This window comes from Aedes aegypti, chromosome 2, assembly GCF_002204515.2.
Source record: "Aedes aegypti strain LVP_AGWG chromosome 2, AaegL5.0 Primary Assembly, whole genome shotgun sequence".
In the NCBI taxonomy this organism is placed as follows: domain Eukaryota; kingdom Metazoa; phylum Arthropoda; class Insecta; order Diptera; family Culicidae; genus Aedes; species Aedes aegypti.
Window position 1 is genome coordinate 409760257 of NC_035108.1, and position 26892 is coordinate 409787148.

The 26892-nt window shown below is 38.2% G+C and overlaps 1 protein-coding gene and 2 long non-coding RNA genes across 3 annotated transcripts in view; 1 reads left to right on the forward strand and 2 right to left on the reverse strand.

Moving 5' to 3' along the window:
- The window catches only part of LOC5569062 (neural-cadherin), a 693697-nt gene that overhangs the window by 37967 nt on the left and 628838 nt on the right, over window positions 1-26892 (forward strand). The window lies entirely within an intron of this gene.
- On the reverse strand, window positions 7934-8586 carry LOC110677008. Its single transcript, XR_002500896.1, has 2 exons — window positions 8135-8586; window positions 7934-8042 (listed from the first exon to the last, which is right to left on the reverse strand). It is a non-coding gene; the product is annotated as an uncharacterized LOC110677008 (long non-coding RNA).
- On the reverse strand, window positions 9515-9733 carry LOC110677007. Its single transcript, XR_002500895.1, has 2 exons — window positions 9697-9733; window positions 9515-9626 (listed from the first exon to the last, which is right to left on the reverse strand). It is a non-coding gene; the product is annotated as an uncharacterized LOC110677007 (long non-coding RNA).

Consider the following 26892-nt stretch of genomic DNA (forward strand, 5'->3'; position numbering starts at 1 on the left):
ATAGCATCACAAGGACCTTTGCCATGTGACGTAGCAAAGAAATGCCATTCTGCATCAATTCCGTACTTTGATTTAAATTGACATAGGCTCGAAAAATTCTTACGGTTTTTGTACTGCGATGCTGCTCCATCAGACATGAAATATATCTTTCTGATTTCTTCATCCTTATCAACGCGTAAAAAGTTAATCATTTTGGCAATGAACAAATTTACAGATACTAAGTCGTGTCTTAAATCTTCGGAAATTACAACAAAACTAAAATGTTCAATTTGCGTACTTCCATTGAAATAAATAACGAATGGATGAATTGTAGCTTGTTGTACGATCCAGTGATGGGACTGCACTTCATCTTGTTTTCAGAAAAATCACAAATGACTAAAAATTCACCATATTGTAATGTATTTTTCGTATTTTTTAAAAAGCGGGATTGCTCTGTTTTAATAAAGTCGTGAGGAATTAAACTTTCTAATTTCAAGCAAAAAAATGACACAAACTCATCTACAGGTTTTACAATAGTTTCTAGGTCACACCTATCCGTGGTCACCCATTGCTCAAATGATAACTGATCAATATAATTTTCTTCAAACTCAGCGAATAAAGTATTTTCCAATGATGAAGAATCTGGACAATCCGAACAAGATCGTAGATAGCAATTTGATGTTGTATTTTCACACAAAAGACTACCAGTTAACATTTTAATATCCTTTGATAAATTGATTCTTTTCAAACTATGTAAGATTAGGTTAATATTTTCGTGTGTTGTGCACACACAAACATTATGTGTTCCTGAATTGGATAGAAGCTTGCATTGCCTTGGACGAAGACTTGCAAATGAGGAAAAACCTACCTTAATATTTTCGTTAATTTCCTTGAAGCGTGTATACGCTTCTTTCAAAGTAGTCATCATTAATCGTTTTTGGATTGCTTGACGCTTTCCATCTTTTTTTACAGATACATAATCGTTTTGGCCAGGCATAGCTCTACTTACTTCATCGTCTTCAAAATATTGAATTATTTTTTCTTTTGTCTCATCTGTTAATGAAGTACTCGACCTAGCATTTTTGGTTGCAAGACAGTTATTTTTGAATTGTTTTGCCTCTTTTGCTGTATTTCTATTGGTTTTGAACTCATCAATGGCGTCTTGAATAGACCACGAGCTTGGCAGCATCGACAAAATCAATATTTTTTTCTTTCCTTGTCGTGGCTAGATTCGAGAACCTTTCCTTCATATTCATAATTACCTCATCGTAGTCTGTATTTTCCACATCTTCAGGTCCTAATTTGAAGAGGTTTCTTCGTACAGCTTCGTTGATTTCACGGTATTTTTTCTCGGGATAATTGACGTAACCCATCTTCGTCCATTTAATCGGAGTCACTTTTATTCCAGCTATCCCTTCGTTGAAGCGTTCGATGTTGACCTTCTGGATGCACTCATCTTCTGATTGATTTGTTGAAACAGATGTCGCTGATGGTACCGTGGCAAGACTATCTGCACTTGGTACTTCTGGTAACTCCTCAGTTGTTGTCGGTGCATCTAGTAATTCCTCAGTTGTTGTTGTTTTCGAACTCCCTGCAACCTGATCCACCGATGATGTACAGATTGCCCGTTTGTCAACTTTTAAACGGCAGGACGTACAAATGCGTAAATTTGTATTCAATGTAGACATTGGAGCATAACCAGCCGCTTTCAGTTTATCTATGGTGCTTTCGGTGAGATTTCGTAGCTCTTTCGAACACTTTTTTTCTGCAAACGGCCTGCAACAGTTGAGAAAGCGACTACTCATGTTGCTCGTTAGATTTTAATAAACAAAATCACTTTTAAGTTTTTACTGACTAGTTTGGTGTCGTTTGCTTGACTGAAGAAAAATTTTACAATTAAATCTTTTATAACCATAGTGTTAGTATATTTTTAGCTTTTTCGTGAGTATGTACCTATCATGTTTTTGATGTTGACGCTTTCTCCCAAATATATTAACAAAGTCTATTCTCTACCAAGGCGGGTCTATACCCAGGTGTAATCAGATTTTAACTTTGTGGAGAAAACCAGCGCCGAGAAAACCGACCTGCTTTACGTATACTAGATCACCTGGGTATAGACCCGCCTTGTTCTCTACGAGGTAAACTTTTTGCAGGTAAACTAGTCGTATACCTGTATAGAAAACTTTTTTTGTAGCTCTTGTCTTCAATATTAGATTTCTTATAGGTTTCTTCTATCAAAAGGTTTCAACACTATTGAGAGAATTTTTCTTCAGTTACGTACAATAAAAAATATGACACTATCAAGACTTTAGATCACAACACTGGATCGCGTCTAACTTTCTAATAGATGCTATAATAGTTATGATTAATTAAATAAAATATCATGAAAACAACTTGTTAACCTCATGTGGTACCCTTAACAAAAAATTCAGCAACAAACTGCGGTCCCAAAAAAATTAACAATGAAAAAAAAAAAAAAATTCACTAAGTGTCAAATTTGTGAAATATTTGAAATGTCATAACTTTTTTGTTTATTGGCTTACCATCACCAAATTTTTATGGTAGATAGCTAATATAATGGACCGTTTTCCCTCAAAAAATTACGTTGGTATTCCGATAGGGTTTTGAGATATTTGAGTTTTTGTGACAAAAATGATGTTTTTTAATGCAAAAAAAAATCTTTTTTTACTGTGTGTATTTTTTTGGAATCTTTATTTAGTTGTCTAACTTTGTTTCTTTAGTTGTCTAACAATCGAACGAACCGTTTTTGCTGTGCAGCTTTTTGAATATTTTTGAACCATTTTCACATACACCCTTTTGAAAAGTTAGTCGTGACTCAACTTGAAGATTTGATATCGGAAAATGACGATTTAGATGGAACTGAAAAACTGTGCAAAGTTTCAGATATTTTTGAAATGGTCGATCAGAATCGACTTGCATGCCTCCGTGGAATCCCTCCTCTAAAAAAAATTTACACACATTATCACTTTTTTTTCGCTGTTTCGTTGCTAATTATTATTTGTTTCTCCCTGCTGCACCATTTTATTGTTCTTTATTCCATCGCACGACGGTTTCTTGAGGAGGTATTACCACGATTTTAGTTAAGTAAAATCTTACATTACGAAATTTGCCATAATAAAACCGGCAATATATTTGCATTAAACTTGTATAGTTCTACTAAAGCTTAGCTTAGCTTAGAGCTTAGCTTAGACTGACTACACATATCAATGGTTGCTATTCCGTGATTGACCGAGGTCAGCGAAAATGCACAAAGAATCAACTAGAAATTCGGCTGGGATTGGCCATAATCTTCTTCAGTGTGCATAATTCAGTGTCTCTATTTATACAGGGTCAATAACGGCGCCGGCCACGTCCTTGCAGTCAGGTGGGATTGGAAGAAGGAATGTTAGTGTGTAACCTTTGCTATTTGGAGACCGTGTTTGCCTCTGCATCTCCACAAAGGTTACTGGGAGGGATGTTTGTTAATGGGGAGGATCGTTGGGTCACAGGATTCACTTTGATAAGTGATTAGACCATGATAAATAATTTGACGCGAGCAAAGGATCAAACACTACTAACCTGCTTCGCGATCCGCGCCACTAATTAATCATGCCACGCGAGCGACGCGCGACACGATTGATCCTGCTCACATCACCCGCCCCCGCAGGAGCAAGTGACGCGAGCAAAGGATCAAACACTATTGTGCATTCAGATTAACTTTAGACCGAAGTTCATATGAGAAATGAAATATCACCGAAAGTTCGCCGAAGTTCGGCGTGGGCATTCTACCGAAGTGCTACGCCGACAAACCCAACTAACAATTCAGAGCCACAAACAAGCATGCAAGTTTAATTATTGTTCAATAATGGTAATGACAGCTGAATAAAAATGTTGCTCTATAAAGAGCTGAGAAGGTGCTTTTTTAACACAAACTTAGGTCAATGTTCAACGTTATGCATTAGAATGAACAAAAGTTGAATCGCCACTTATTAAACGTTTCCAAAGATTCTCATTCGGCTAGTCAATATTCTTTTACTAATGAGCTGAACAAGACATGTTTCCCCCAATTAAAAAGCCAATATTCCACTAAACAAATGTATATGTATAAAAGGATATTCAGAAGACGAACTAACGTTTTTCTTGCGTCGCACTTCAGCTATTTCCACATGTTTAACATAAACATGAATAGAGCTGAATATGTATCTTATAAAATCCTAATTCAGCTTCAGTATATTATAGGAACAGTTGATCCAATAGAGCCCAAAATGACGATTAACAAACACATTGTTCAGCAATACATAAGCCTTGTAAAAGCGATCACACTATAGCTAAATTTCATAAAATGGACAAAATATTCGAAATTCGTGTTGAGTTCCGAATGCATTTCAAAGCTTATAACTTATTCTTTCTCAAACCTTTTTAAATAGCTGTTCAGAAAATAAACATGGTCAGTCTCCAGAAATGTAGGATTATTTTGAAAAACAAAAACAAACATTTGGGCTAAGTATTCCTAGTAGGAGTGAATTACTGACAAACAAAGCGTAATATTGACTTGATTAACAGAAAAGATCTGAAGACAACATCAAAATTTTGTTTGTTTTTTTTTTATATGTAGTTAAGTTTAGATATCATTTCCAGATCTTTTATATATTATATTTATCAAGTTTACATCACTTTTAGCTATCCATATTTTAATTTGCTATTGCTAAGCTTTGCCTGCTCGGGATGTTGTTCCGTACAAGAAAAGAAGAAATTTCTTTGACAGAATTGATTAAATAAATTTCTATAGCGAGCTACATTTGAAACGACCTTTTATCACAATTGAATAGTGCGATCAGAGAAAAATGATTTACTTGGTTATTTCCGAAAAAAAATCCCGCGCGTCAAGATATTCGAACATTTTTATATTCAGGCGCATAGTCCTCAGAATACTTCAAATGATTTAAATATATCCATACAGAGGACTATTTCTTTAATGCATAATAAGTTTATGAAAAGTACAAATCAATAATAAAATTAATTAATACAAACATAATTTATAAAATAAATGCATTTCAATTGAATGCAATTGCAATAAATGCATTCAAATTGAAGTTTTGAACAAACTAAACTTATTATGAAGTTAGCTTAAGGTGAAGATGCATCGAAGCCAAACCTTAAATTTTCAAGAACACAAATCTAAAGAACTAAATATCCGTTCAAGCTGAAAACTTAATCGATTGGTCACCACCAGCGTGTGACCAATTGTTTAGGTTTTCAGCTCGAGCCGCTGCGCAGTCTGGTTCTCTAGATTTGTGCTCTTGAAAATTTGTGGTTTGGCTTCGATGCATATTCGTCTTAATCATTTCAAACTGATTTCACTTTGTGTAAATAAACCATCATTGACATAAATTTTCTCACTGTGCGCTAAAAATAGCCGACTGAACTCAGCTTGGATCAGCACTGAACAGCAGCTGAATAATATGCCTGTTCAGTTGTTGATTAGCGTACCATGTGTTGATTAGACGATGTCGAATAGAAGCTCTCACATGATAAATATTCAGCTATGAGAGGTTTATATTTTGCACCGGACGATTTATTCATCAATTCTAGGATGGCGCAGATGGAAAGGCATACCGCTCACAATTGGAAGGTCTCGAGTTTGAATCCAGTATCCAGGCGATTTTTAAATATGGTTGTTATATCATGATAAGTGTGTACACTACATTTGAAGCGCCAAGAAAAATATTTTTTTGTTTTTTATTGGTTTTTAATTATTTTTGGACCAGTCGTATAAAAGCTGAACAAAATGCTTGTTAAACGTTTTAAAAGCTGAAAAATTAAGTTGGAATTCAACGACATGCTTTAAAGTTTCTCCAAATTTGTGTGAACAACGCCTGAACAAAGGTTGGCCATGAAAATTATTAAAATGTTATTAAACATGATGCTGAATAAAACTGCCATAATGGTGTTTCTTAAATGAGTGAATGTTAGTTGGGAAGGCAATCCTTATGCGTCGGCGAAGCACCAAATTAGAATGCCGACGCCGAACTTAGCCGAAGTTTTGACTGCCGAACTTCTAATTGTCACTCGAATTGTCAATACTAACCTGCTTCGCGATCCGCGCCACTAATTAATCATGCCACGCGAGCGACGCGCGACACGATTGATCCTGCTCACATCACCCGCCCCCGCAGGAGCAAGTGACGCGAGCAAAGGATCAAACACTACTACCTGCTTCGCGATCCGCGGAGTCCCATCCATCCAACCAAACGAATATTAAAAAAAAGTTCAGAAGATGAAATACGTTTGGATATCAATGAAACTTTCACAATTTGCTTATCATTTTGATACCTTTTTGAAATAAATATTAAGATGATCAAAACACCGTTTATTTTTTGTATAACACGATATTGTGGGCTTCGTGGCCTAGCGGTTAGCGGCGTCAGTCGTCTAGGCGTATTGTGCCACGAGCTGTGGGTTCGATTCCCGCTCCAGTCGGTGGAAACTTTTCGCCAAACGAAAAATTCATCGCTGGGCTACTGGGTGTTTCGTATTGTCCGTTGCCTAATGTTAGTGATTGTTCAGTCTGTGCAGCCAATGTGCTGAAGACGGTGTAAATTGTCTTTAAGGTGATTATAGAACGGAGCCACACCTAAAATTTTCAAGAGCACAAGACTTGAGAACCATACAGCGCTCCGCGTAGAAAATTTATCGCTTTGGTCACCACCAGGAAGCAAGCAATTTGATTGATTTTCAAAGCGAACTGTTGTCATATTCTGCACTCATGTGCTCTTAAAAATTTAAAGTTTGGCTTCGTTTTATAATCACCTTAAAACTATGCGGTGGGACTGTAACGAGGTTACATTTCATTATGGGATAATTCGACTTGTTTTTTTTTTCACAAATTTTAATGAACAAATTAAGTAGTCTTCTTAGTGTAGCTAAATGATGAAAACTTGTATAAACTCAAATTTGACTAAAATGCAGATGGAACTGACTTACAATTCACGGCAGTATAGGACTACAGGACTGTATTTACCGAAAAAAAAAACTCGCACCGATGATTTTGAAAATTGGGGTTAATGCACAGAGAATATCATAATGAATAACTGCGGGATCTATGAACATATTCGTGGTTTTATGATTGGCTGTGCGATAAACAATCGTACAGAGCACAGTGTTCTACAAGAAAACATCACCGTATTTTGGCAAAAATCGACAAATAATCGACGTCAGTTAATCGATTATCTCGATTATTGAGAGAGCCAGGTATCGATGAAAAATTAATCGATTAGTTAGTCGATTAATCGAAATAATCGATTAAATTGCGACAACCCTAGCTGTGAACCGTTTCACCAGATCGTTCAACTATTAGTTAAAACATGACAATTCGATAGTTATTTTCCCCTCAAATGGTTGAATTGAATATCGCGGTCGACCCATTTGAGCTTTGACAGTCGAGTAGTTATTTCAGAACAAAGTTGACAGATGGTTAGTTCTGGAGCTCGATTTGAAATGGTCCTAAGTAACAAAAGTAGAATACTCGTGTTTATTTAACCATTAGGTAGATTCTACTCAGCTTAATATGAGGGTAAAGTACCATTTTGATATTATATTTCTTTAAAAATACAAAAATAATTGACACTTTGACGTAATTAACAGAAACTAGGAACAATAAAAATTTGTTCATTCGTCCTATTGCGCTTTCAGTCGAATGTAGCTAAATCTGAAAAAACGCGTATTCGACCTATTGTCTTATATCTTCAAGTTTACAAAATCCCCCCAGAATCAGACTCTGGTTGAGCTACTAAGCAAATCATTTATTGAGATGAAGGCAAACAGCAGTGCTGGTGCTGTCATTTCCAAGGAATTCATTTTTTAGTGTTCCCGATTGTGAAAGATCTTAAGGAAAAGTTTAAGAAAACCGACAGCGACAATTTGCTCTCTTCGTTCAACTTTGGTTTAATCTTCGGCCTGTTGCTTTCCGAGCATCACCACAGAAGTACCGATGATGCCTTATGAAGATTTTTTCAAAGATACGAGCAAGTAAATCTATCCGACAGCCGCATCCGTTGCATCTTCTGTAAAGTAGACATTTTGCGGAGATGTGAATTTGCACTGAGTAACATCGCTGATCGCATTAATCGCATCGTCAACGTTATGCAATACATACCTTTATGTAGAAAACTCCAGAAATTCTTTGAAAATCTCTATTTCTGTTTACAACGGTGGGTCGTATGTGCTTCACTGACCATCAATCAGTCCGATCGTACTTTGACGTATGGACATTTTCAGACGTCAAACGTCTGAACGTGCCCGTTCGATGTGCAGCGGTGACTGGCATTAGGTCGTATCGATTAGGTCGAATGAACCACAAACAATCTCAGATAGACGAAAAACTTATGTATGCTCGTAAATTAAAAAAAATGAGTGTATTCTTATGCGTTTGTTTAAAGGTTTACTGGGAGGGATTTCGTTTTGTGTCTTAATACGTATATTGTGTGCTTTTTAGCTGTTTGCTTGAAATAGGAATTGAATATCGTTTGAGAAACTTCATAGAGAGTTATCTCAGACAGTCAAAAATGTCACATTCGACCTTTTCAAATCGAGCTCCAGAGTTATTCTCAAATTCACGGGAGCAGAAAATAACTTTCGAGCTGTCAAGTTTAACCATGCTCCCGAGCAGGGTTATTTCTAACCGGAGGGGAAATAACTATCGAGCTGTCAAACTTTAACTAAAATCAAACGAACTGGTGAAAGGGTTCACAGCCTTAGTCTGCTGTTGAACTGTCAAATGTTTAATGGGGTAGTGAATTCGGCACCACTCAAACGTCAAATTAGAGAACTCGTGCATCGGTCCATGGATCGATGCATGAGTTCACTAATTTGGCGTTTGAGCGGTGCCGCATAGGCCTTTTCATGTGACAGATCCGTCTATGCATTTGTTTACATCGGTGGAGGACCGGTGCTAACACGAGCCTGTCATTTTCATAGAAGAACTGTCAAAGTGCTTCCCGATCAGCTGATTTGAGACGTCATGTGAATAGTCCTGGTCAGGGTGTCCATTCAAAATCAGTTTTTCAATTCCCGGATTAGCATTAGCATTAAGGCCCAAGGAAAAATGGAGCACAAACATGAAAAAGCAGTTTTCGCCGTTAAAATAAAAAAAAAAACAAAAACACAACTGTTTTATTTGCAAAATAGAAAGGCTGTGTGTTTTTATTTTATTCGATTTGTGGATTTAATGGGCGAAAACTGCTTTTTTATTTTTGACAAATTTTGCTTTATTTTTTCTTGCACCTTAAGCATTTCGCACAAATTCGTAAGTGGTACAGTCCTATGAGGGTTGCATCCTTCCCGTCCTTTATAACAGAAAGTTCTTAAATTCTGATCAATTTGCCTTCAGTATACAAATACGTCGAACGAAAACATTCAACTTACCAAACTTTTTTCACCTTCCAGGATGCTTTTTTCCTTCAGTAAAAGTTTAATTAGGTCATCCTTCTGTTCCACAGTTTTACATAAAAACGCTATCTTATTGGTTTCCTCAGTGATTTCACGATGCAGACCAGCTGCATAATCAACAACTTCTGTTGGAGAAGTAACGTCGATTTTTCCTAATTCACATTTTTTTTCCTCGACTTTTGTTCGATTCATTCTAATGCCTTAAATATCGAAACATTAAATTATGTAAATTATTAATAAAATTCTAACATTTTTGTTGTTGACATTTACCACAATTACACACGCAGAAACTTGAGTGCCTGTAAACCAAACTAAACTTGTATAGTTCTACTAAAGTAATAAAAAGTCTTGACATTCTGCAAGTATGTGAAAATGGCTCCGACATCAATCTGCCAGCACTTTTATCATAAAATTTTGGAGTTGTTTAAATGTTAGAAACAAATACCTGCAGTTTCAATCCTATCCGTTCTAAAGCCTATTATTGTCCATTATGAATAAGACGAAAGAAAACGAATCAGATTTTTAAAGCGAATCCCACAATAACCACTTAAACAGTGAATCAATTATCACTCACCACGCAGTAACAAAGATATTGTCATCTCCTATTCTTGTTGCAACAACTTATTTCCGCAACATCAGTTTATCATCACTTGAACAGAATATGACAATGATCGATCACCACGCGCGCAGAGATTTTCTGGGCTTCGCAATACAATTTTCGAGAACTTTCTCTATGTTGGTAAACATTGGTACATTATCGAACAGGATCCATAAAAAAATGTGGGTTTGCGTCCTGTGATTGTCATGACAATTTTGCGTTTCATTGTATCTTAATCCGCAAAAGTTGGGATAAACAGTTAGAAGTGAGCTTGCTCTGTTTTTTGTTTTTCGTCTCCTTCAATTATAGAAAAATCATATAAATTAGATATGGATATGGGGTGATTTATAGAGTGATATGTGAAGAAATCCCTAAACATGTATGGAGGTACTCATGGAGTAGGTTTTGAACCAAAAATAAATAGTGGGTATCTAATTAGATTTCTGTTTTTTTTTTCTGGTGAAATTTTTGAGAGGTGAAAGCATTAATTACCAAATCCTTTAAAAATTCTGTTGAAAAAAATATTAAAAAAAAAAACTTCAGAAGAATTGCTAGTGCTGTTTGAAGAAAAAATCTATGGGAAACGCTTGGACGAATCTTTGGAAAAATTTTGTAGGTATCCTAGGACAACAACCCATGGGAAACAATAATATCTAGGAGCCTATATGCCTAGGAGCCTTATATGAATGTTTATTAATTTAAGAATTATCTTAGATAAGCATTTTTGAATCAAATTTAAAATATTATTTAAGGAATGAGCCAACATCAAATTAATTTTAGGGGAAATCTGAGAAAACACTTAGAGATTATCAGCGAAAAAAATGTAGATATTTCTGAGGAGACCTGCTCTGAGAAATTACTAAGAACGTTTTCCCAATTTATTCCTGTTTAATTGGTTATGAAAAACTTTTTGATTATTAAGACGAATCCCAAGAGTAAAACTCGTGGGCTTCGTGACCTTGCGGTAAGCGGCGTCAGTCGTCTAGGCGTATTGTGCCACGGGGTGTGGGTTTGATTCCCGCTCCAGTCGGTGAAAACTTTTCTTCAAACGAAAAATACATCGCTGGGCTACTGGATGTTTTGTGTTGTTCGTTGTCTAATGTTAGTGGTCGTTCAGTATGTGCAGCCTATATGCTGAAGACGGTTTAAATTGTCTTATAAACACCTGGTAGAATCATTCGTTGTTGAAAACTGTTGGTGAACTCGCTTAAGAATTTTCGGAAAAAATCCTTGCTTGATTATTTTGAAAACACTTTTGGTGAGACTCTTGTACTTATTTTTTATACTTTATTTTTGAGAAATCTTCGGAAATTCCAGAGAATCCTAAACAAAACAATAACGGAAAACTAGATGACATTTTGAACTGAGAATTGGAATTTATGAGTGATAAGTACGTAGAGGGTCCTCCAGGAGAAATGTTAAACGATTTTCAATATGTGTAACTCTGACCTACCCGAATTACCTCAGGAATATCAAAAAATTGTTTGCGGATGACACAGAATTCTTTGTCAAAGGACGAAGCCTGCGTGTAATTCGTAGTAAAGAACAACAAAGCTTTACTGTTTTTATAGGAGACCTAAGGGGTACGTGATCAGGAGGAGGGGAGTGTCTGACTAATGACCACGGTCTACACAAATATTAAAATTTGTGCATGAACCAAAGACTACGAGGGGGAGAGGGTGTCTGAAAAGCCGATAAAAATGACCACGTGGGTTATGATCAACCCCTTAAAATTGACATTTCGTGTTTACTACTCCAGTATTGTCAGATCAGCTACACTTACACGGGAACCAACCAGACGACTGCTTGGGATAAACAGACATCCTCAGTGTATAAGCGCCAGTGATCTTAAACTTTTAGGCAACAATGGCGCCTGCCACGTCAGAATGCTAACCGATGAGGGGATAGGGGAGAAATTGATGGTGCATTTAAAACTGGGCCACAATAGATTGCATATACCCCTACATCTACCCCTACATCTACGCCAGTTCATGCGGGATAAACAATTATGTAATTTTATGGCAGATAGGCTTGCGCTCGCTTTTTGGCTAGCAGAATGCCTATGTATCTGGCGTAAGAAAATGCGTTCTATAATGATGGAAGAATGGAAACGCAAGGAAAAAATTGGGGTCTGTCTCTAGTTCTAGCGATTGCAATGAACGAATAGGTAATACTTATGACACACTTGTGGTATATGTACCATGGTAAAATTGTCTTGAAATGGGTTTCATACTGATAATTGTCTTCATTCAAGATAGCCTTCGAATAATTTTCTTGGCAACTTGTACCATGGTATATGTATCAGATGTCTGTCCAAGATATAAGTGTGATGCTTGTATTTGTATTGTATTAGTAACACGCAAACCTGATGAATTAACCTTTTATCAGGTCAAGGAAAAGTGAGAGATACAACTAGAAAGCACACTGAAAGGGGCGAGTCTGGGATTGAACCCATGACCTTGTGCTTATGTAGCAGTCGAAATACGCGTATTTGTAAAGAGAACTCTAGTAGAATTAAACGATGTAGTACTAAATTCGGTTTTCATTTACTTATAACCATTCCACAAAACAGCTCAAAGACTAATTATCGTTATAATTAAATTTGGTTTTCTTTTTTCTTGCTTAAATGCACCTGGCGGAAAAGCTCGGAAACATAAAAAATGTAGCTGTTCACAAAAAAATGTTGACCTCTTAGTCTATTATGCTATAATTCCCACTTCTAAATTTATTCTTGCATACTAGTGACATGAAACATACAGTATGCTTATAATTGTATGGTTCTCATTCCCATCAGACTGAGAACAATACTAGCTCCTACCATTATTTATATCAGATGTTTTTTGGACAAGCTAATCCATAAAATACACCATTGAAATGGTTGAATTTTAGAACACCATGCTCCCATTTATTGGAACCTGAGCCCCTATTCATGGTACCAATAAACTCTTGCATGGAACAATGAGAACAAAATGTTTGTTGAGCTTCGCAGAAAAGCTCTCAAATAACTTCCAACACCCTGCGTACCAGCTACTGTTCTAAAGCTTTAGAACACATTCTTCATACTAGAACCTGCAATTTCAAGCATGCGCAAATCAGCCTTTGTTTCCTATAAAAACACATGGGAAACTGGGAATGAACAGAGTTGTGGACTCATAAAAAGTATGCCAAAGCCAAAAGCTTTGTGACGGTGTGCACAGACTAAGTTATCCTCAAAAAGGGGAACTGCAGACCAGCCCTGGATGGGAGAAATGAACACATGTTGGGGAAAATCGACACGAAGAATGGAGCTTTTCGAAAAAGCTCATTGGAGGGATAATTGCTATACGTTGTAACCGTGATAGAGCGTTACCATTCTGGGAAAAGCTCTTTCTTCTGATGATTTGGATTTCAATGCAATGAACTTTTATTCAGATTCAAGTTACGTTGATAGCTTGAAAATGTTCTTCCATGAAGTTTGCAGCAATGTTTTCAATTCAATAATTCTGTTCGAAGTTTTTGCGCAGAAATTATTATATGACTTTCAGCCATATAATTACTTGTCTACAAATTATTAATATATTTCCCAACACATTTCAAGAGGCTGCCAGTAGGGTGCCTCATAAATCACCAAGGAGCAAAAATTTAAAATGATGCTTTAGGAATTTGTTCAATAGGAACTTCAGAAGCTACTGTGTATAATTGAATGGAATCCATCAAGTTTGAAGATGAGAGGCACAACAAGCTAGAAATTTGAATGGGAAAATACACAGCAAAAAAATTCTCAAATTTACATGGCACGTCATTCTTTATGATAATCATGTAAAACAAGTTGCAACTGGACATTCAACGATAATTAATGTAAACTTTCTCATTGCATTCGATAATGCTTGCAAACTTGAGTGAAACTGAAACATTTCATGATCTTCCATCTAACATTCGCCAATGTTGCATGCTTTCTTGTATCTTGAAAGTGAAATTGCAAACAATAATTCTCGGTTTACATGATTCTACGATGAATATTCTGTCAAAAATAATGCACATGGATGGGTCGACGGCTTGTCATTCCATGTGTATTATTTATGATTGAATTTTCATCGTGAAAATCATGTAAACCGTGCCGTTTTGCATGCAACATTCTTCGAGAGAAGACGTTTCGCGTTCAATATTAAGGATTCTGGTAACAATGTTGTACATAATAGATGTGTTTATAGGTTTTATCATTGAATAATACATGAGAAATGGCTTTGCATGATTGAGGCTAATATTACGTTACGTGTAAATCTAAGATTTTTTTGGTGTGTAGAGAAAATGCATGCTGCGATTACATTTTCGACCGCAGGTAATGGTGTGGTCAATGAATATATTTCGTTTTTGACTTTAAATCAGAGGAATAATTACAATATGCAGAAAGTTTTGAAGTTGCTTGGAAATACATTTTCAGTGAAGTTTCTTGTTTAACCCACGGGGACCTACAGTTTCATCAATCTCCCTAGATATAACTACACACCAAAAAAATCTTAGATTTACACGTAACGTAATATTAGCCTCAATCATGCAAAGCCATTTCTCATGTATTATTGAATGATAAAACCTATAAACACATCTATTATATACAACATTGTTACCAAAATCCTTAATATTGAACGCGAAACGTCTTCTCTCGAAGAATGTTGCATGCAAAACGGCACGGTTTACATGATTTTCACGATGAAAATTCAATCATAAATAATACACATGGAATGACAAGCCGTCGATCCAACCATATGCATTATTTTTGACAGAATATTCATCGTAAAATCATGTAAACCGAGAATTATTGCTTGCAATTTCACTTTCAAGATACAAGAAAGCATGCAACATTGGCGAATGTTAGATGGAAGATCATGAAATGTTTCAGTTTCACTCAAGTTTGCAAGCATTATCGAATGCAATGAGACAGTTTACATTAATTATCGTTGAATGTCCAGTTGCAACTTGTTTTACATGATTATCATAAAGAATGACGTGCCATGTAAATTTGAGAATTTTTTGCTGTGTATCTCTTCATGATTGGTGGGATAATCTTCGTATCACTAACGAAATAAATTTGTCGACTATAGCACCTCAATTTTCTTCATACCAAATTTAAGGTCGTTGAGCTTCCGTTAGATCTAATGGATTCCGTTCAAATTTCTACAGTAATCATCTCGGGGCCATATGAACATATTAAAAAAAGTCGTATAAGTATATGCACTATTTGACTGTCAAAATGTTTCTTAATATTATGTGAAAAATGACCTATCAACTATCAAACGAAGGGATAAAATTTGCCTGAGTAGCGGGTGTAGAGAACCTTTGATTGAATTGGTAATCAATTGGCGTAGCTAGGATTTTTTTTCTGGAGGGGGCCTAGGGGGGGGGCTAGAAAATTCTTAATTTACCGATTTTCGCAATTTTCGTAGTTTGCGAAAATTTGCGTTGATTTTATCTGTTTGTGTTTTTGTCTCATATCAGCTATTATCTCTGAATATCAGTAATGCTTGTAAATTACAATTTTTATTACGGAAAATTCGACACGAATGCCACACGTATAGTAAAGTGTCCTAAATAAATATCAATAATAATAATAATAATAATTACGGAAAATATCAATTCTTTGTTTAATCCAGTAGAAAAATCCTTCAAGAATTTATCCAAAGAACTTACGAAGAATATCTTGAAGTTCTTGCACAAACTTTTCAAGTATCGGGGATCTCTTCATGAACTATTTCCGAACTTTTCCAGTACAAGAACGCCTTTACCAGTTTTCACTCAGTTTTTGCTGGGACTCCCACGGAATAAGTAGTTATTATTAAACAAATTTTTCCCGGAGTTTCTTTAGGCTTTATAATCTGGAATTTTTCGAAGAAACTGTATCCAATTGCTCAAAAGAAGACATCAAAATTTTAAACATTTCTCCGTGAAGCTAAACTACGTACTTATCACACAAAAATTTTAATTGTTGAAAATATCATTAAGTTGTTCATTAATAATGTATTAAGGAATTTCTGGAAATACTTAGGATTTCTCCAAGAAATATTACAATAAATACTACCAAAATTGTGTTCAAAAATCTCTCTGAAATTAAAGTCAGGGTTCGACTACCTGGAAAAACCTGGAATGTTTACAATCGCAGAATGAACACAAAAAATTCCCCAGATATTCTGGAGATTCTTCTGAAATTCTCCTTAAGTGATCAATCTGCGATTATTTGCAATTTGATATGTCTGGATCATCCCCGCTATCATAAATTTAATTTTATTGACAATTTTATCGGCCTTTTCCGGTGAAATTAAAATTGTAACATTTACCGAAGGTTTACCGAATTCTTGTGAGTCGAAATTTTAGTGCTTTTCCCCTGCTCCAAGATTTTTAAGAATCCAGAAATTATCTAAATAGAATTATGATAGATTTCACCATAGAATGCTATGATAGATTGAAATTTTGTGAGATTTTTTGAAGATACTCTTAGAAGAATCGATTGTTGAATTCTTGGAGCAGTTCCTAACAGCATTGCTGGAGGTACGACAAGTTTTTATTAGAACAATAATAAATCCCTGAATGATTTTTTAAAGCATCTTTAGATGAATTCTTCGGGGAAGAAAACCAAGGCATAATTCATATGGAAAGTCCAAAATTTTTATTAAAATAAATAAATTGTAACAAATCTTTGCGAAGAATTATTTGAAGTACCTATTCGAAAAAAAAAATCATTTTGAGTGAAAAAAAAATTGAGACTTTTGATAAAATCTTCCTAAGTATTCTTGAAGAAATATTCGCATTAGTTTATGGAGGAATAAAAGGTTTTCTGTAATAGTTTATGAAATAGCATCTTCTTATATTAAACAAATACATGTAGAGAAAAAACATTGAGAATTTGAAATCTTGAAGATTTTAACTGAGTATGATTAGTTAGTAGATGACTCAGGTTTTTCTGGGTATCTACTCAGGTTTCACTATTTTTTGTTTCATACGAATCTTTAAGCCTTGAAAGAAAACACTCAAGTGATCAGTTTAATCATACTAGCTTTCAAACACGCTCTCGAAAATTATCTAACAGTTGTATTCGAGTAAAGTGAAAGCCTTTGCTAAACTGAGCGAAAGCTTTTTCTTTATACGACCTATTACGGTCCATATAAAGACCCTAATTTTCCTCTCCTGCTCAAAATTTGACGGCACTTGAAGTAATACAGCAAAATCTAGAATGTCGTAGAAAGTGTACTGCGATTTGTCAAAATTGGTAAACAAAATGTAGCGCTGAGCCCGACAACTATATTTTTATTTCGTCTTTAAACCAAAATCAGTACTCTGAAATGTTTCTGAAAAATTACTGGAAGGTCGGGGAAAGTCAAAGAATTTTATTTTCCAAATTGAGTCGATACCCTGTAGAGGATTGCTTGAAAAATTCACAGCAAAAATTAAATTATTGATTCTCTCTTGATTTCTCCTAATATTCCACAAGGTTTTCATAAAAAATGGAATAAATAACTGGGAAAATGTTCTGAGTGATTTCTCAGAGAAGTTTTCAACAAATCTATCTGCATTTTTTCAAAGAAAATTGTCTAAGTGTTTCTTTAGATTTATCTAAAACTCAATTTGATGTTAATCCCCCAATTCCTTACCCATATTTTTTGAATTCAATCATTTTAAAGTTTTTAGTGGAATGGGTTCAGCTATTCTTTCATAAACTCCTCCGTGTAAATGTTCAAAAAATTTTAGAGAAATTTGTTCAGAGATTTTTTTTTATTATTAAAGTTTAAATTGGATTTGGAAAAATATTGAACTCTTATCGGGAAACTCAAGAATTAATCATAGAATTTTTGGAACTTTCTGACGTCCTGATGTTATTTACAGAAAAAGTTTTGGCGTTTTTTGTAGGATTAACTACAAAAAATCTTGTTAAATTTTATCGTCTTTATAATAGACAATGGTTTATGCTAAAACAGATGGAATTTTTATGAAGGTGTTTGTATTTTACATTTTAGAAAATGTTTCGCATGAACTCCGAAGCTTTAATATGGCAGATTAATCTAAAAACTTTTTACTATTGTGGTAGAACTATAAAAGTTGAAGGTGAAAATATTGGCGGTTTTTATCAAGAACTCTGCTAAAAATGTTTTATAACAAAATTCATAATTTAAAACTTGGAGTAAATCTTTGCATAACTTTGAAAATTTGTTGAGGAATTCCTCATGGATTTTCAGAAATCAGGAGCCATACGTATAAGAACTCTGAAAAATTTTAAAACTCCTGGAATTCATTTTTCTCTTTTAGATTCTTGAAAATGTTGCTTTTTGTAGTACGAATTTTTGTACAAAGGTGCCTAAGAATACGTCATGTGAAGGAAGGAGAATCAACAAAATGTTAAATCAGATCGAAACAATCAAAGATAAGTGATTATCTATATTTTTTCTTTAGAGGTGAATCAATGGGCTAAATAAATAAACAATAAACTGCAGGATAATTGAAATCGCTCATATCATAAAAAAACTAACAAATTTCTCAAGGAGCTCCATCAGAATCTTCATTATTAAGCCAAAAAGCCTCTAGGAATTCAGCCTTGAAAATGTACAAGAATTCAATTCCAGAATACATATTTTTTGCAGAATTTATAAAACAATTTCTGAAACATTGTTTTAAGGAAGATCTTCACAAATTTCTTCATGAATTTCTTAATTAATACCTGTCCAGTTATTTTGCTAAATTTCTAATTTCAGAAGTAAAAATATGCCTGGGATTTTTCAATAAATTTATTCTGGATTCAAAGCCAAAAGACATTCCAAAAAAACTTTTCGTTTATAATTCCTATAGAATCTGAGGATTTGAAGTAGAATTTACAAAAAAAAAGGAACCAAGGAGAATTTGTAACGCAATTTACAATGCATTTTAAAAATATTTCTAAAGGACTTATAATGAACTTTGCAAACAAGTTTTTAATAACTTTTTTTTGGGAAAACTAGGGTCATTTACGGCTTCGGGACCATTGGACTATTATCGGCAACCAAATTTCAAATGCCAGATGCACAGAACTTTTTCTTCAAAACACATCAATGAAAACATTCAGATGTTTCTTTGTTTTGTCAGCTTCCCGTTGACTAGATTGCCGAAACTGGACGAACAATTTCACCATAGATGCCATCAATTCAAATGAACACGCCTCAAAGTGCGACTGATTTGGAGATTTGCCTACAGTTCTTATGGAAAATCTGCCGAAGAGAATATTTAAGGCTGCCGACAACAAAATTTGAGGCTTAAGTAAAGAAACAGATTTTGAGTGAACATTAGGCTAGATTCTCTATGCAACATTGAGGTGCAATGTGTTTTTCACGAGTGATGATCACCTTTATCTACCAATGTGTATCCTTCATTAAAAATTTAAAAATTCAAAACGGGATGAGTAGAGCTCATAAAGTCTTTCCATCTCCGCACATCACATGCAATATGACACGCCGCCATAATTAAACAGATTCGATTCAAACATGAAAGAGTACCTCAAAGCGCGCCAATCGTCACAACGACACTGTCAGAAATCAACGATCCTCCATCGCATTCATTGAGGTAAATATTAATTATTATTCACATCATGAGCGTTAATTGAAATCGATAGTATTAATTGGGCATTGTGTGTGTATTTGGCTGCGCGCTCCGACATTAAGGCCCAAGTAAAAATGGTGCAAAATTCAAAACTGAATAAGCAGTTTTCTCTTTTTAAATAGACAAATCGAAGAAAATAAAAACACACAGCTCTTTTATTTGCCAAATAAAAAGGCTGTGTGTTCTTATTTTTATCAATTTATTGTTTTAAAAGGAGAAAACTGCTTTTTCAGTTCTGACTTTTGAGCCATTTTTTCTTGCACCTTAATACAATTCGCTAGTGATTGCACTGTACATGCATAATTAATGCATTGTTTGAACTGAGAACTGCCAGAATGTGACTGGGATTGGTGCCAATCGAAATGAGCCTGGAAGCATTTGTGACGGAACGTGAAATATTACGTGAAGATTACTTCGTTTTATTTCACATACAATTTGTTAAACTGATATGGAAATAAACCAGTTGAATTTTTAATGAACAAAATATGATTAAAGCTTATGAATACGTTATCTTGCAAAGATTCATATCCTTACTGCTACTCATGTCACGTAAAGGAGATCATGCGAATTTGATGCTGCGTAGATGCATCATCATCATCTTCTTCTTATTCTTCTTAGCATTACGTCCTCACTGGAACAAAGCCTGCTTCTCAGCTTAGTGTTCAATGAGCACTTCCACAGTTATTAACTCACCGCTTTCTTTGCCAAAGTTACTGTTGGGTACTCAAACTCTCAATACACTCAGGAGGGAAATCGTCACACTTACCTCGTGATCGAGCCACCAACAGCCGTGCACATCACAGCCACAAGCAGTCCGACGCAGACGAGATTGCCGACAACCGTGCACGTCACGATCACCAGCGCAGGAAACACACCACCAGCAGCCGTGCACGCCACAGCCACCAACGGAATGCCGACAACCGCACACGTTGCGGTCACCAGCACAGGAACACTCCGACGAAGGACCACGGCAAGGATGCCGAAAACACGTTCACACTTCCAGCCTTGTGCCTCACACTTTCCAATTTCGGGTCGTGATCGCTTGCTCGCTAACGATAAATCACCAGGAGTGTAGCCTAATCGTGAAAACGACTCTATAATATTATCTTAGCAACTCCCGGCACACTCCTGTGAATCGTCGCATTAGCAATTTCGACCGAACAGCACCACCACAGCAGCTTCGCTTCACTGGAACAGCACCGCCGCACACCAATCGTTTGACGAACGAAGAAAAGAGGAACGCCGAACAAGACGCAACACGTTCACTGTCTTGCTCGACAACGCCGGCTCGGATGAGCGGCGCACACACACACTCTTCGCGATGACTCGCCAACGCTGACCCGAAAGGGAGAGAGACACAGGCACACTCGTCGCCGTCTCGGCTCACGATCTCGTGGAAGCAGAGAAAAAGGAAAGGGAAAAATGCCAACCGATCGCCTCGTTGACCGGTCTGGCTCACTGTCACCACACTCTTCGGCTCTCGTTCAGAAAAGACTTTTACTTTTTGATGTTGTCGCGGGAATGGTTTTATTAAGACTGAATGAATATTGAAACAATGAATGTGCTTATATATTTTTCTCTACAGCTGTAACAGCCAACCAAGTTGAAGCCCAAGCTCCGCCCATTCGATGCACAAGTTGGTGGAAACCGTCTCGTTGCGTTATTCGCTGGTATAAGATGGGCTGGTTTGGATGGATTGCTTGCATAGCTTATTCTGCACGCGTAGGGCGCGTACATACTCCCGCCGGTTGGAATGCAATTCCAAAAGCGGAAATCCTCTGCTCGTCGTTATCGATGATGGGTAAGGGCGCTAACTTTCGGACGGAACGACGAAAAACACCCACGGAAGTCTTCACGTCGGCGACTCGGATCACTTTGTCTTTCCCCGGGTAAAGTGCAACGATTTTTCCCAGCCTCCAAGATTGAACCGGTAAATTTTCCTCCATCAGTAGCACAATGGTACCCATTTTCACATTAACTTCACTTTTCGTCCATTTTGCCCTTGATTGAAGCGATGACAAATAGTCTCTTGACCACTTAGCCCAAAACTGTTCACGCAAATGGTTCATATACTGATGACGGGATAAACGGTTCACTGGTATTCCGGTATACGATGGCTTCACAATCGGCTCCAATGGTCTTCCAATCATCAAATGAGCAGGAGTTATTGGAAGTGGATCGTTTGGGTCGTCAGACATTGAATACAACGGCCTCGAGTTCACAATGGCTTCAATGTGAGTTAGAACCGTTCCAAACTCCTCAAACGTCAAAATCGCGTTTCCCAAAGTTCGATGTAGGTGGGACTTGATAACCTTGACACCTGCTTCCCATAAACCCCCAAAGTTTGGGGATCTTGGCGGAATGAATTCCCACTCTATGTCACGTCTGAGCAGGAAATCGTCGATCTTTGCCTTCTCGGTTTCATCACGGAACATCAAGAACAGCTGGTGGAGCTCCTTGGATGCGCCGACAAAATTGGTCGCGTTATCTGACATCATTTTGCGCACCAGTCCACGTCGGTTGACAAAACGATCTAAGGCTGAAAGGAAAGCTTCGGTTGTCAAATCCGAAACTAACTCGAGGTGGATAGATTTCGTCGCAAGGCATACAAAAAGAGCGATGTATGCCTTGATTTGCTTCGGCTTGTATCTGCCTTCTTTCACTGTTACCGGACCGGCGTAATCTACACCGGTGAATTCGAACGCTGCTGCTGAATTCACACGTTCTTCCGGTAGATTTCCCATTAAGGGTTGAACATCTCGTGGCTTAGTCCGGAAGCATTTTACGCAGCTGCGTGTCACCTTTCGAATGGCGGATCGAGCGTTGACCAGCCAATACTTCTGCCTTATTGCTGCCAGTAGACCGGATGGTCCTTCATGAAGTCTGTCCTCGTGGTACTGACGAATCAGCATCTCGGTCACTCGATGATCTTTTGGAAGTAACAACTGGTGCTTGGCGTCAAATGGTAACTTGGAGTTCTGTAGACGCCCGCCAACGCGCAAGAAACCTTCTTCATCCAAAAATGGTTGCAGATTCGCAAGCTGTTTCGGCAATTCCTTGCGCTGAACACACTGGATCTCTTGCCTTAACTCACTTTTCTGCAAAACTCTCACTATATACTGCATTGCCTTTCGCATATCGTGCACGGAAACGTAACGGAAATTGATGCGGTCCTCCTTTTTCACACGTACCAGTCGAGTAAATCGCACCACTTGTGCCAGTACACGTTGCAGTTTGAAAAACGTGCCACATCGGTCGAACACTGGCTCTTCTTCTACCTCGTTTGCTGGATTACACACTTGCACTTCCTTCATTTCCGGTAATTCTTCATCCTTGATCGCTGGAGTCTCCTGGATCTCGTAATCGTCAGCTTGCAGAAATAGTGGGCCGTTCCACCAAATTTCGGAACAACTCAACACTCTTGGGTAACATCCTCTGGACACCAGGTCTGCCGGATTACTCTCCGACCTGACATATTTCCACTCATAGTCACTGGTCAGTTTGTTGATCTCTGTTACTCGGTTTCTGACGTAGATTTGAAGTTGTTCGGGACTCTTCTTTATCCATGCCAGAACAATCTGGCTATCAGACCACAATCGGATATCGTCGACTTCGAGTTTCAATATAGGCAACACTACGCTGATTAGTCTGGCCAGAACGACAGCGGCACACAACTCCAGTCTGGGCATGGTGAGACGACGCAATGGAGCAATCCTCGATTTACTGCACAACAATCTAACAGAGACTTCTCCATTCTCTTGGACACAGCGCAGATAAAGACATGCACCGTAGGCAGTACCTGAGGCATCACAAAAACCGTGGATCTCAATACGATGCGCTCCAGGAATCACAACACATCTCGGCACTTGAATCTCGTTGAGCTGCACAAGTGACTGATAAAAGGTCATCCACCTATTTAACAACTCGTTCTCAAGTTTCTCGTCCCAGTCCAAACCATCTGCCCATAGCTGCTGCATGATAGACTTGGCCAACACAATTACCGGCGATATCAGGCCGAGAGGGTCGAAAAGCCTTGCTATTTGAGAGAGGACATTCCTTTTCGTTACCTGCTCGTCGGGTTGTATCGATTCAGGACTTCTCCAGAACAAAAACTTATCACTTTTGGGATTCCACAAAACACCAAGGGCTCGAATAGTTTCGTTGGCACCAGACTCCTCAATACGAACTAGCTTCTCTCGATCCTGATCCGGAATTCCTTCAAGCACCTCATCATCGTTTGAACACCACTTTCGGATGGGGAATTTGCCTTTCATCAGAAGATCCGCAATATCGCATCGCAGCTGCCTTGTGGATTCTAATGTTGAAGAGCCACTCAGAATGTCATCCATATAACAATCTTCTAGTATGGCCTCTGCAGCTTCAGGAAAATTGGTCATTTCGTCTCTCGCTAGTTGAATCATGGACCTCACTGCAAGGAAGGATGCTGGTGCCGTCCCGTAGGTCACTGTCGATAACTCCATTACTCGTATCGGTTCCGTTGGATTGTCACGCCAGAAGATGCGCTGGTAGTGCGTCTGGCTTGGATCGATCTTCACTTGCCTATACATTTTCTCAACGTCTGCTGAAAATGCATAGAGATGCTTTCGGAATCGCAGTACGATGGAAAATAGATCACTTTGGATTTTGGGGCCAATCATCAACACATCGTTAAGGGATAGCCCGTTAGACTTCGCCTTGCCATCGAACACAACACGTAACTTTGTGCTGGAACTCGAAGGTTTGAGTACAGCATGATGTGGAAAAAAATAATTCTGTTTAGAAGGGTGATCATCTTCCTCACGAATCTCATGGCAATGACCAAGACCTTCGTATTCCTTCATGAAAGCTTGGTACATCTGCTTCGTCTCTGGTTGGTTGGCTAGACGCTTCTCGCTTGCTAGAAATCTCTTCATTGCTAATGGTCGAGAGTTTCCTAGCTGATTGACAGACTCGCGGAACGGTAGCTGAACCACGAATCGGCCATCCACATCTCGTCGATACGTTTTACGGAAATGATCTTCAATCTCCTGCTCTTCACTCGTTGGCACTTTCACTTCTGGAAGTTCTTCTTGCTCAAAAAATCTCTGGATACTTTTCAGTAACGGGTCCTCACTTGTGGCACACAACACGTTAACAGCCTCATCGCCGGACTCCTCAAACGCACCGGAGATAACCCATCCAAACTGGGTCTCATAAAGTGAAGGTAGTTCTTCCGAAAGTTTCAGTTGTGCTTGCTTCAGGATACGGAAAAATAGCTCGGCACCAATCAACAAATCCACATCTCTCGGTTCGTTGAAATTGGGATCGGCCAACACAATGCCAGTCGGAAATTTCCACTCAGAAACGTTTACCGGAACGGATGGGATCCGTCCAGTCACCTTCGTTGTCACTAAACAGTCCAAGTCTCCTTCAAAGTTGGCGTAGTCGGAAAATAGCTTCAGAATCACACGATGGCGGATTTGAGATTTGGCACCACCTACTCCTACAACTGGTACATTGGCGGGGTACTTAGGCAGCCCTAGCAGTTTAACAGCAGCCTCGGATACTAGGTTGACCTGGGACCCAGAATCGAGAAGGGCACGCAGCTTGAACACCTTTCCACTCTTTGAAGCTACGTTCACCAACGCCGTCATCAGGAACACATGCTTTGCTCGACGCTGAACACTGGAACACGCTGTAGACACAGGTTCCTCGGGAACAGCAGACGCTACTGCCGTCTTCACTTCTGGTTGCTGAGACGATACATTCAAATTCTGCGGAATCGGTACTGGTTGGGGATCTTGCTCGAAATGCAGCATGGAATGATGCCTTTTGGAACACTTCGAGCATGACTTATCCGAAGGACAAGCCTTGATTTGATGGCCTTTCCGGAGACAGTTGAAACACAGCCCGGATTGCTTCACTTTGGTAACACGCTGATCAACACTCATACTCAAGAAGGACGGACACTTATAGTTGCAGTGCTGGCCTTGGCATATCTCACACATGTTCTCCACTGGAGTCGAAGTTGCAGGATGGGATGATCTAGGCGAAAAGCTGGTCTTCGCCATCACAGGTGGTTTGGCGATAACTTTGGAAGAAGGCATCTTGTCGATTTCACACCTCTCAAGGACTTGGCAGTAACTTCTGAGGAACTTCATGGTCTCGTCAAGGTCAGGCAGTTCTCCATGATCCATGGTTAGCTCCCACTGCTTCCGCGTTTCACCATCAAGACACATGGACAAAATCTTCACCACTATCAAGCCAGCTGTTCCGCTGACTTCTTGTTCCAAAAACCGCAATCCTTCTACATGACGATTGCAGGTATCGACGAGGTCTCTCAGCTCCTTGTAGCTCTGCTTGGCAATCGGTTTCATCGACAACAGCCCGGAAATATGGGTGTCGATAATCACTCGTGGGTTCTCGAAACGATCTTCCAGCAACTGCCATGCTTGCTCGTAATTGTTGTTGTTGATGATCTTCGCATCAAGAATGCCGGAAGCTTCACCAATCAACGCTTTATCCAGGTACTGCAGCTTGGTTGCGTCGGAGTCACCACATTTTCCAACCAAATCGTTGAAAAGGGCTTTGAATTTCGGCCAACCTTCGTACTTCCCATCAAAAGTTGGGATCGGGGTTCTGAGAGGTTGTTGCGTCACAATCACTTGGGGAACTCGATTGTTGGCGGGTTCGGCACGGAAGTAATCCACTAGCCGATTAAGCTTCACTAGCGCGTCAGTATGCAGCTCATCAAACTCCTCTAGCTTCTCATCTTGTTCTGCTACGCTCACATTCGGACACTGAGCCATGATCGAATCATGCTTCGCCGAATACTCCGAATAATGCAACTCCAACTTCTTCTCAAAAGCTTTCAACTGGGAGGCACTCGTCGTTTCGGGATGCTCGATAGCTTCGTTCAGCTTCTGAACGATCGTCGTCACACGCGCTTTCACTTGTCCACGCTGGTGGATCAACTGCTTCAGGTTGTCCATGGTCACACTATCACTGTTTCACACTTTCACAGGGCTATTTCGCTTCTATCACTTCACTTTAGTTCATTCACAGAGGGCTCTTACTTTTCACTACACTTGGGTACCACTGTACTACGATTCACTATTGACAAGAGCGCGCTTGACAAAGGTCTCAATGGGAGGGCTCACGAATGTTCGCGAAGGACACAACTCTCTTAATTCAGTTCGAAAGGGTCACGAATTTATCACGGTAGGAGGAACACAGTCTCGTAATGGAGGGAAACACTTTCTTAGTCTCGAATGGACGTATCACCAGTGCCGTAGCGT